The 9079-nt window shown below is 36.9% G+C and overlaps 1 long non-coding RNA gene across 1 annotated transcript; it reads right to left on the bottom strand.

The window, feature by feature from the left end:
* Positions 1-364: 364 nt before the first annotated feature.
* On the bottom strand, positions 365-702 carry LOC110883268. The gene is made up of 2 exons (XR_002560414.2): positions 634-702; positions 365-540 (listed from the first exon to the last, which is right to left on the bottom strand). It is a non-coding gene; the product is annotated as an uncharacterized LOC110883268 (long non-coding RNA).
* Positions 703-9079: the final 8377 nt, after the last annotated feature.

The following is a 9079-nucleotide window of genomic DNA, read 5'->3' as shown; positions in this document are numbered from 1 at the left end:
TTTACGTACCTGGGGTCAATTCGTATCATTACTTGTCTCGATGCCGGTCCTAGACCGCATTCACGGATCATCTCTTCCAACAATTGCGCTTACCCTTCACAAAACATACTATTAGTTTCCTTCAAATACATAATCTAATACATACTTACATTCTCTTTTGCCTTTAGGCCTCGATCGAGTCTTGGATTGTACGGGTTCTTGGTCACGAGAGCACACCGGTTTGAGTTCAAGTATTTACCTCCTATTACTTGATTCTCTCAAACCAGGGCTCTGATACCAACTTGTTACGCCCTAACTCGTAATTGACAAAAAGTCGCAGCGGAAGTTTAAGCCATAAAATTTCTTTCATTATAAATACCTTAACTTATTTAAAATTTCATTTTAACACAACTTTTTCACATGAAGTCATCAACCGACTCATTTACAATTAAATACATGACATGGGTTTTCTAAATTTCAACACCAACGTTCCCGTACAATCTGTCTTGTGACTCGGTCCTTGATCTCTATCCCTTGAAGATCCTTCGTATCTCGTACTACCTGCGCTCACCACATAAAATTCATAAACATCAGTACGCATCGTAAACATGTAAAATTCATTCACGTTTATTTTTCGTTCCGTTAACTCTTTACATTCCGGCTTTCCATCTGATCATACGACCCGCGGTGAGACTTCTCTGCTATTCCTGCGTTACACTTCATTCACCATGGCACGCCATTAGTAACATGACCATTCAAATATGTTAGAGCCATATATATAAGCATATATACAAGATCCTTTCTTTCATGCACAACAAATCCTACTTCATGGATAAGTACCTACACACGTATGTTCATACATATTTCATACCTACATACATACATGCATACATACTTATGTACATACATACTTACTTACATACATACATACATACAAGCTTTATTCCTTTGTGTACATTCAATCCCATTTAATACATATGTACATACTTTCATATATGTATAGTCATACATCTATTTAAATACACCCGAAAACATACATGCAAACATAAACACATCTACACGTACATTCTTACATACTTACATATAGTTTTATAATGCATATAACGTATTTAGATAGCCTTCACACAAGTTTAGAGTTGAAGAATGCGAAAAATATGAAAGAACCAGCAATTGGCGCAAGAAGGAACCAATCTGGCGCAACCTTGTGCCAGTTCTGGCGCAATACAGATGACATCAGTCAGGGGCGCAACCTTGTGCCAGGGGGGCGCAACCTTGCGCCTGGTTCAGACCTGCAACTTTCAGCATGACGAATTTGTAGGTCCCCTTGAGTCTATGGATCGTAACAGAATCGTCTTTCCAATCAAGAGTGCGGAATCCTCTTGATCAGAATTAGCAGAAAAGTGTAGAAACAGAAATCACTTTCAACCGGGTTTCTATTGATTATCAAACAAACGTATTACAATCAATCAAACCCTAATTCGTCCAAGCTCTAACCCTTACACGAAATTGCTAGAACTCTCACGAAAATCCTCTCACAAACACTGTTTTGGCTGATTAACCTTAACCCTAATGTCTAACCTTGTTTATATAACACAAGGTTCACAACTGGGCTAGGTTAAAGACTCCTGGGCTGCGAATTGGACAGGCCCAATTCGCCCCCATCACCCAATTCCTTGGGTTTAGTTAGCCCAAACATAACAACTAACTATTACAAAGCTAAACCCGCTAACTGTTTATCGTTTAACTAATTACAAGATATCCAAAGACCAAATCTAAGCTGTTGTCACAAACATGCACCAACAAACTCCCCCTTGACAATAGCTTCATAAAAACTTTGTCTTGAGTCAAAACTTTGTCTTCGGTCTTCTTGCAATCTTCATGCAGTCTTGCACTGTCTTTGGTCTTTGGATAGCTTCAGCTTCAATAGCTTCTGTCAGCAACAGACTCCCCCTAAGCTGATGCATCCAATCACCAAATCTTCAACACGTTAGCGTTTGAGTAAACTCCAGTTCAGCATTTGCAAAGCAATCTTCAACTCTTCAACTTGTCTGCAATATAGAAAGGAGGTTCTACCATGCATCCAATCAAACTCTCATCTTAACACTTCATATCAACTTCTCAGCAACAAACCGCTTCAATCTGTATACTATAAAACAAACATCTCGAGAAACCATAAGAATTTTTCAACAAAAGTTAAATAAATTATTATTTTTCAAGAGATTAGTTAAACTGTATAACAGATTAAGCTTTTTCAACTTCATCACCAACACGCAAAAACGTTTTGTTCAACACACAAGAACAACCTGTCTGATTGAAAATTTTGAACTCACTTTCTAACACCGTCTCCCCCTATCGGTAACAATTCTTCCAAGAATAACAGTTTTCCGTACGTTAAGAATTTCAAACAGAAAATGACACTATTTTTGGATTTTTTTATATTTTTCTGAAAGCAAGTAAATACAAAAACAATAAACACTCTATTTTTGTGAGAATCACTGGTAAGAAGATCATATCAGCACAAGCAAACTGTTTCACACAATCATATAATTCTTTATTTAATTTTTCGTGAAAAGCAGTTCAAGACGATTACCAGTATGTTTGTCCACTTAAACAAAATGCATGAACATTTCAAGTACCATTACCATATGATACGTTAAGGTAATTTTATTTTCTGAAATATCAGCGTGTCCCACAAAAGGATATACCCCCACGATCAAGGTATGCACAAAGATTCATCGTTGTAGGTGAGTATACTGATATCATCCTTCAAGATATCATGACTGTGTCTAGATCTGCATAAAATCTGTTTTATCATGTTTTAATTGCTTAACTATGAACACCCAAATAAATACTAATCAAATCCTGGAAATATAAACTGCACACTCTATCATGCAAGTATTTTCCCTACCACATATTTCACAAGTCCAATCCAGAGTTCTGAAATCTTAACTGGGATTAGGTTGAGAAGAGAAAAGAATAGATCTTAGTAGAGATGGTATAATATACAGATCAAATGAGATTTTCTCAGTTTGATATAGGTTTTTTGGGTTTCTTTTGGGCACTAGAGGGCCTCTTTCGGGTGTATTAGATCTATAGCGCGACAACGTACAGCTAGGTCAGCATGTATCTGGATGCAGCAGAAGCTGTCGTTGCCTAGCACCTCCAGGTCAGCATATATCTGGATGCAGCAGAGGAGGTACACGATTTTTTTCAGAGAAGATTTCAGAATCAGATCAAAATTGTGTGTATCGGGAAATATACAGACATTCAAATAGAAATGAGCTAATTCCAAGTGACTATCTTTCCTGGGGTCATGTACAATTTTAGTTCTAATAGACAGACAGCCAAGATATCCCTAGTTGAAACAACAGTATAAAGACCCAAAACTTCAGATTTTGGCAATCTATCAACGCAAGAATTAGGGTCATTAAACCATACATCACTGATATGTTCCCCACTCATATTCAGTTCATTTAAGTTTATATCACATTGGTAAGTTGATTAGTTCATGCTTTTCGCCTACTGGTACATCATATAATGAAGCTGCTATCACACTTAAGCAATTTAATTTCAAGTTCAGTGTGACAGTCTAACTTGCTGATGTACTATCATTTCTCCTTTTCACACAGTGATAACTCATTTTTGATTTTCTAATTTTTTATGTTTTTGATTTTTCAATTTTTTTTTTTGTGTTTTTGATTTTTTTAAGAAAAGCAGTAAACTATTTACAAAAAATTCTTATGAAAAACCAGTTATTCAGGATTCCTCATCCCGTTGAGTTCGACTAAGTGTTCAAAGCGAGCCCTGTCAAATGCTTTAGTATAAAGATCTGCCAGGTTATCTTCTGTGTCGACTCAACACTTTGAACTTCACTTTAAGACATTTAAAAAATATATATCAACAATCTCACACCCCCCGCCATGTGCCTAGAGCAGCCACTATCAACATAAGTTGATAATCCTCCTTAGCAGCTCCTGCACACAGTAACTTAGAAATTAGTTAGATTGGGGGACCCAAGCCTTAATGGTCTTGGGTCGTCCAAATTCACCAACTACTGGAACATCCATCCAATATCCATTACTCCTAACTGGAGTCTTGGATCTCAGACCTTTTGGAATTTGATTTTGATTTCCACTAGGCCTTTGGTCCTGAGGGTTCCTATATACATTTGGACAATTTGACCTTTGGAAATTTTGATTTTGAAACCTTGAATTTTGATTCCAAGAAGCTTGATTGTTATAATTTCTAAAGCCATTGTTATAAAAATTTCGACCACCATAATTTTGGTATCGATTTTGATATTGACTTTGACCTCTGAAATTATTTGAATTAAAATTGTTCATTTTAGGTGAACTGCTTCTAGGTCTCTGATATCTGCCTGGTGGAGATCTAGGCTGAAATCTTTGTTGATTTCTTTGAAAACGAGGAACTTGTGGAGTTCCTTTTTCAGCCTTATCTACACCAACAGCAACATTCTGTGGTTGCTTAGGAGCAGATTTCTTTGGAGAATTTGAACCTTTCTCCTCACTATCACCACTCTTCACTGGTAATTTTCCTCTCTGTTTTTCACTCAGTTGTGCTTCACTCTTTTTGTTAGGACAGCAGCTAGCTACATGTCCCTTGGTGTGACACCTGAAGCACGATCTCCTTTTCAAAGACTTCTTGGCAGGAGTCTCTGAGGTAGATCCTTTATCAGAAGGTGATGATCCCTTGGAAGAATTTTGTTCAGTTTGCTTAATTTCAGATTTTTCTATGCTCTTATTTTTAGCAAACTCTACATTTGATTCTTTTTCAATAACAGCGGTTTCATTTTTCATATCACTACCTTGAACAAAATTTATCGTTTTAGCAAAAGTCGAATTTTCATTCTTAGGTTGTGAAGTTTTCTTTTTCAAAACTGGTTTGCTGTTATTGTTCTTCCTAGCATCACCATTCTCAGACCCTTCACCTTGACTTGATGTCGATCCGAAACTACTTGGTGGAGTTGACATATAGGCTGCTAGCTCATCTTCACCAGGCAGGAAAGAATAGTCATGACTAAGAGGAGGTGGGACTTCATGAAAGCCCTGGAAGCCCACAGTGGTCTTGTCATTACTTTTCTTTAACCCACCCATCATGTGTTTCATAACAAAAGAAGAATCTCTGAATTGACTTAATTTCTGTTCAAGTTCAATAATTTTGAGTTGTGCATCTGACAACTCTTTGTTTTTATCAGAAATCTCTTTTGTTTTTTCAGCCATCATTTCGTGAGCTAAGTCTATTACTTGAAGTTTTTCGTTTAACTTGCATGTTAAGGCTTCAATTTCACTTTCATAGCCCTTTATCTTCTTCAAGTATAAAGATTCGTTTCTTTTTGCAAAAAAGTTTGACTCTTTTATGCTAGACATCTCACTCACCAGACTTTGATTTTGAGCAGACAACCTGTCAACTTCACCCTGTAGTTCACGACACCTCAAACACACAGAATTAGATTGTACCTCTTTCTCATGAACTTCTGTGGTTTCATCAGCAACAACCTTTTCAGCTTCACTCTCTTTCTCTACTTCAGCCTCCACTTTAGCTTCATTACTTTTCACTTCTGATTCAGCATCACTCACAGTAGTTTCAGCCTCATCAACTGGCACTATCTCTGCCATGAATGCCTGAGTAGCACTCTCATTTCCCTGATATCGCTTCTGTAATGCATCCCACATATCTTTCGAGTTTGTGTACTTTGAGAAGGTATGCTTGATGCTATCAGGTAAGGATGACTTTATTGCAGCTAAAGCTCTCTTTTCAGCTTCATACACTTTCTTATCAGCCTCATTCATGTTCACGTAGTCTGTTCTACGTCGTCTGCCCTCAAAATCATGCACTGGGTTTATGTATCCATCTTCAATACATATCCACATGCGTGCATCCTGAGATTTAATGAAGGATGTGAAGCTGTTCTTCCATGTAAGATAGTTCTCCACCTTCATCATCTTAGGAGCATTCAAGTTGGCCATGTTCGACATTTTAAACGTTGCAGACTGAGAAAACCGTACAAAATATCTCCGAAAACAGTGGTTTCCAAATTACACCTTTAGAATCGTCTCGAAAAGACGAGTCCAACGATATATAATGTCAAAAACCGATTTCGGGATTTTCCAGAGTTTTTTTTTTTTTTTTTGTCCTAAATATCACACGAATCTAACGGCGCAAACGGTTCTGTCAAACGAGGTGCAGATCAATTTCTATTTGCAAAACACTGGAAAAATTTCGACGCTTGCCAACTGAAATTCCACCACTTAATTCCTCTATTAATTTCGCTGGTTTTCAGTTAATTTCGCTGGTATTGAGTTAAATTCGCTGGTCAGTTTAAGTTTGCTGGTTATTTCGCTGAAACGGCTAATTTCGCTGGTTCACTTTCACTGGTCAAAATCACTGCTTAATTTCGCTGAAACCGTGGTAATTTCGCTGTGGAAACTAACACGATTACCAAAGTCGCCTTTGGATTTAAGTTCGCCGATGACCGAGTTATTTAGTCCCAAATTCGCTGGTAAATATGCTGGTTCAGTTAAATTCGCTGGTCAGTTAAATTCTCTGGTTTCTCAGCAAATTTAACTATCTTGTTCAACAAGCAGCTAATTTCGCAGATCTGCAAATTTTGGAAGGTTAATCTTTTCGAAATTCTAATTATTCTCCAACACAATTCTGCAAAATCAAACAAGCAAATCAGTCAACTTTTGATGAAAATTTTGATGAAATTTATGAAGAACACGAAGAACAGTCTTCGAATCTTCAAGAAATTCAGCCAAAATTCTTCAAACAGTCAATCAGAAACTATCCTGAAAACCTGCAAATCAACAAACAAACAACCAGAATATCAAATCAGCCAACAAAATACGAAAATCAAGATCAAACACACAAAAATTTTCGAAAATTTTAAGAACCCTAATTATCAGGTTTCAAAAATTTCGAAAACTTTTACTCCCTGTTTCTGCAGCAACAATTCTGAACCGAGCAATCAAGAGCCTAATGCTCTGATACCAATTGTAGGTCCCCTTGAGTCTATGGATCGTAACAGAATCGTCTTTCCAATCAAGAGTGCGGAATCCTCTTGATCAGAATTAGCAGAAAAGTGTAGAAACAGAAATCACTTTCAACCGGGTTTCTATTGATTATCAAACAAACGTATTACAATCAATCAAACCCTAATTCGTCCAAGCTCTAACCCTTACACGAAATTGCTAGAACTCTCACGAAAATCCTCTCACAAACACTGTTTTGGCTGATTAACCTTAACCCTAATGTCTAACCTTGTTTATATAACACAAGGTTCACAACTGGGCTAGGTTAAAGACTCCTGGGCTGCGAATTGGACAGGCCCAATTCGCCCCCATCACCCAATTCCTTGGGTTTAGTTAGCCCAAACATAACAACTAACTATTACAAAGCTAAACCCGCTAACTGTTTATCGTTTAACTAATTACAAGATATCCAAAGACCAAATCTAAGCTGTTGTCACAAACATGCACCAACAGAATTTTTACAGTTTTGGTCATAACTTTCTCATTTCTTGTCCGTTTTACCCGATTCTTTTTCCTACGTGATCGTAATTTAATCCTCTATAATATGGACTTGAAATCCCACGTTCGGTTTAAGGAAATTCTTAACTTACGTGCGTTCGACATATTATCATTTTCTAACTATTTGACCCGTTCGTGCATTTATCAACATAATCAGTTTATTTAACCTCAATCTCATAAGAACTTTAATAATTTCATTGGCACCTATCATAAAAGATTAAATTCTCGGACGTCTTGCATCCTCTTAACCCATTTTCGCTCAAAAGCTTATTTTTGACCCGTTATGGGTATTTGCGCATTAAGTGGACTATGACATACCAAACCCTATACTTCGCTTTCATACTTGTCCAAGACATTACTCTAATCGAATAGCTCGTTTCCAAACGACTTCTAAGGTCGTTTGCCCGATATACCTATCAAGGGCATTTTAGTCAACTATGCTCTATCCTTAATAACAAAGGAATTCCTTACATAAGTAACCAATTCCACTACTTAGCTACAATTTCTTAATCACACCTACCTTGCTCGGATCAAAACTAAAATCCGTTTAATACTTCATTGACATCATACAATTCATTCCTATTCGACCTCAATTATCACATATAATTAAATTGCATATAACATTACATAAACAACTAAGAAGTGATTACGGAATCACTTACCTTGAGCGTCCATTTTCGCATTGGCTTCCTTGTCCCTTCTTGACCCGTTAGTCTTTCGTGCTTGAGTCCACTTCCACATGATCCCTAATGCATGTGTTTATCTTGTGTAGATGGTTGGGAATATAGCTCATGCATCCATCAACCTTCATTTTTCTCTTCCAATTTGGGGAATTTTGTGGTTTTTAGGGTTTGTCTTCTCCCCTGCTCAATCCATCGCCCACACACACCTCTCTAATGTGTGTGTTTTATTTTTTTTTAAGTTTATGTAATTTCATCTTTCAAGTTGCCCAAGTTTGGCCCCTCAAGATTCACCATATTCCCATACTTGCCACAACTTCATTTCTTTAAATAAAACACTTTCTTATTTATCCTCTTTTAACCCTTGTAATTTGTTAATTGTTAGTCACAAATTTTTCCATCCCTTATATTTAACTTGTTACTATAACTAAGTTAACTAACTTAGTTACCATGTCACATCGTGTAAAACAAAACATGCTCGAAATTTAATAATTCGGTTTTTGGGGTGTTACAACTGCAGAGGCTGAATATCGTGCTATGTGCTCTGCTACTTGTGAGTTAATGTGGTTAAAAAATCTGTTGTCTGAGCTGAATGTTAACTGTTCGTTGCCTATGATGTTATACTGTGATAGTCAAGCTGCTATGTCAATAGCAGCTAACCCAGTTTTTCACGAGAGAACTAAGCATTTTTGAGTTGGATTTACATTTCTTGCAGATGTTTTTACAAAAGGTCTTAGTGTTGTTCAACATGAAGACTTTTGTAATAAACTTGGTTTGGTAGATTGGTTTAAACCAATTGAATGAAGGGGGGATGTTAAAACTATTGTTTGATCAGGTCAACTGATTATAGTTCTAGTCAACTGGTCATTC

The sequence above is a fragment of the Helianthus annuus genome, chromosome 10 (genome assembly GCF_002127325.2).
Source record: "Helianthus annuus cultivar XRQ/B chromosome 10, HanXRQr2.0-SUNRISE, whole genome shotgun sequence".
NCBI classification, from domain to species: domain Eukaryota; kingdom Viridiplantae; phylum Streptophyta; class Magnoliopsida; order Asterales; family Asteraceae; genus Helianthus; species Helianthus annuus.
This window is presented reverse-complemented; position numbering and strand designations above follow the sequence as displayed.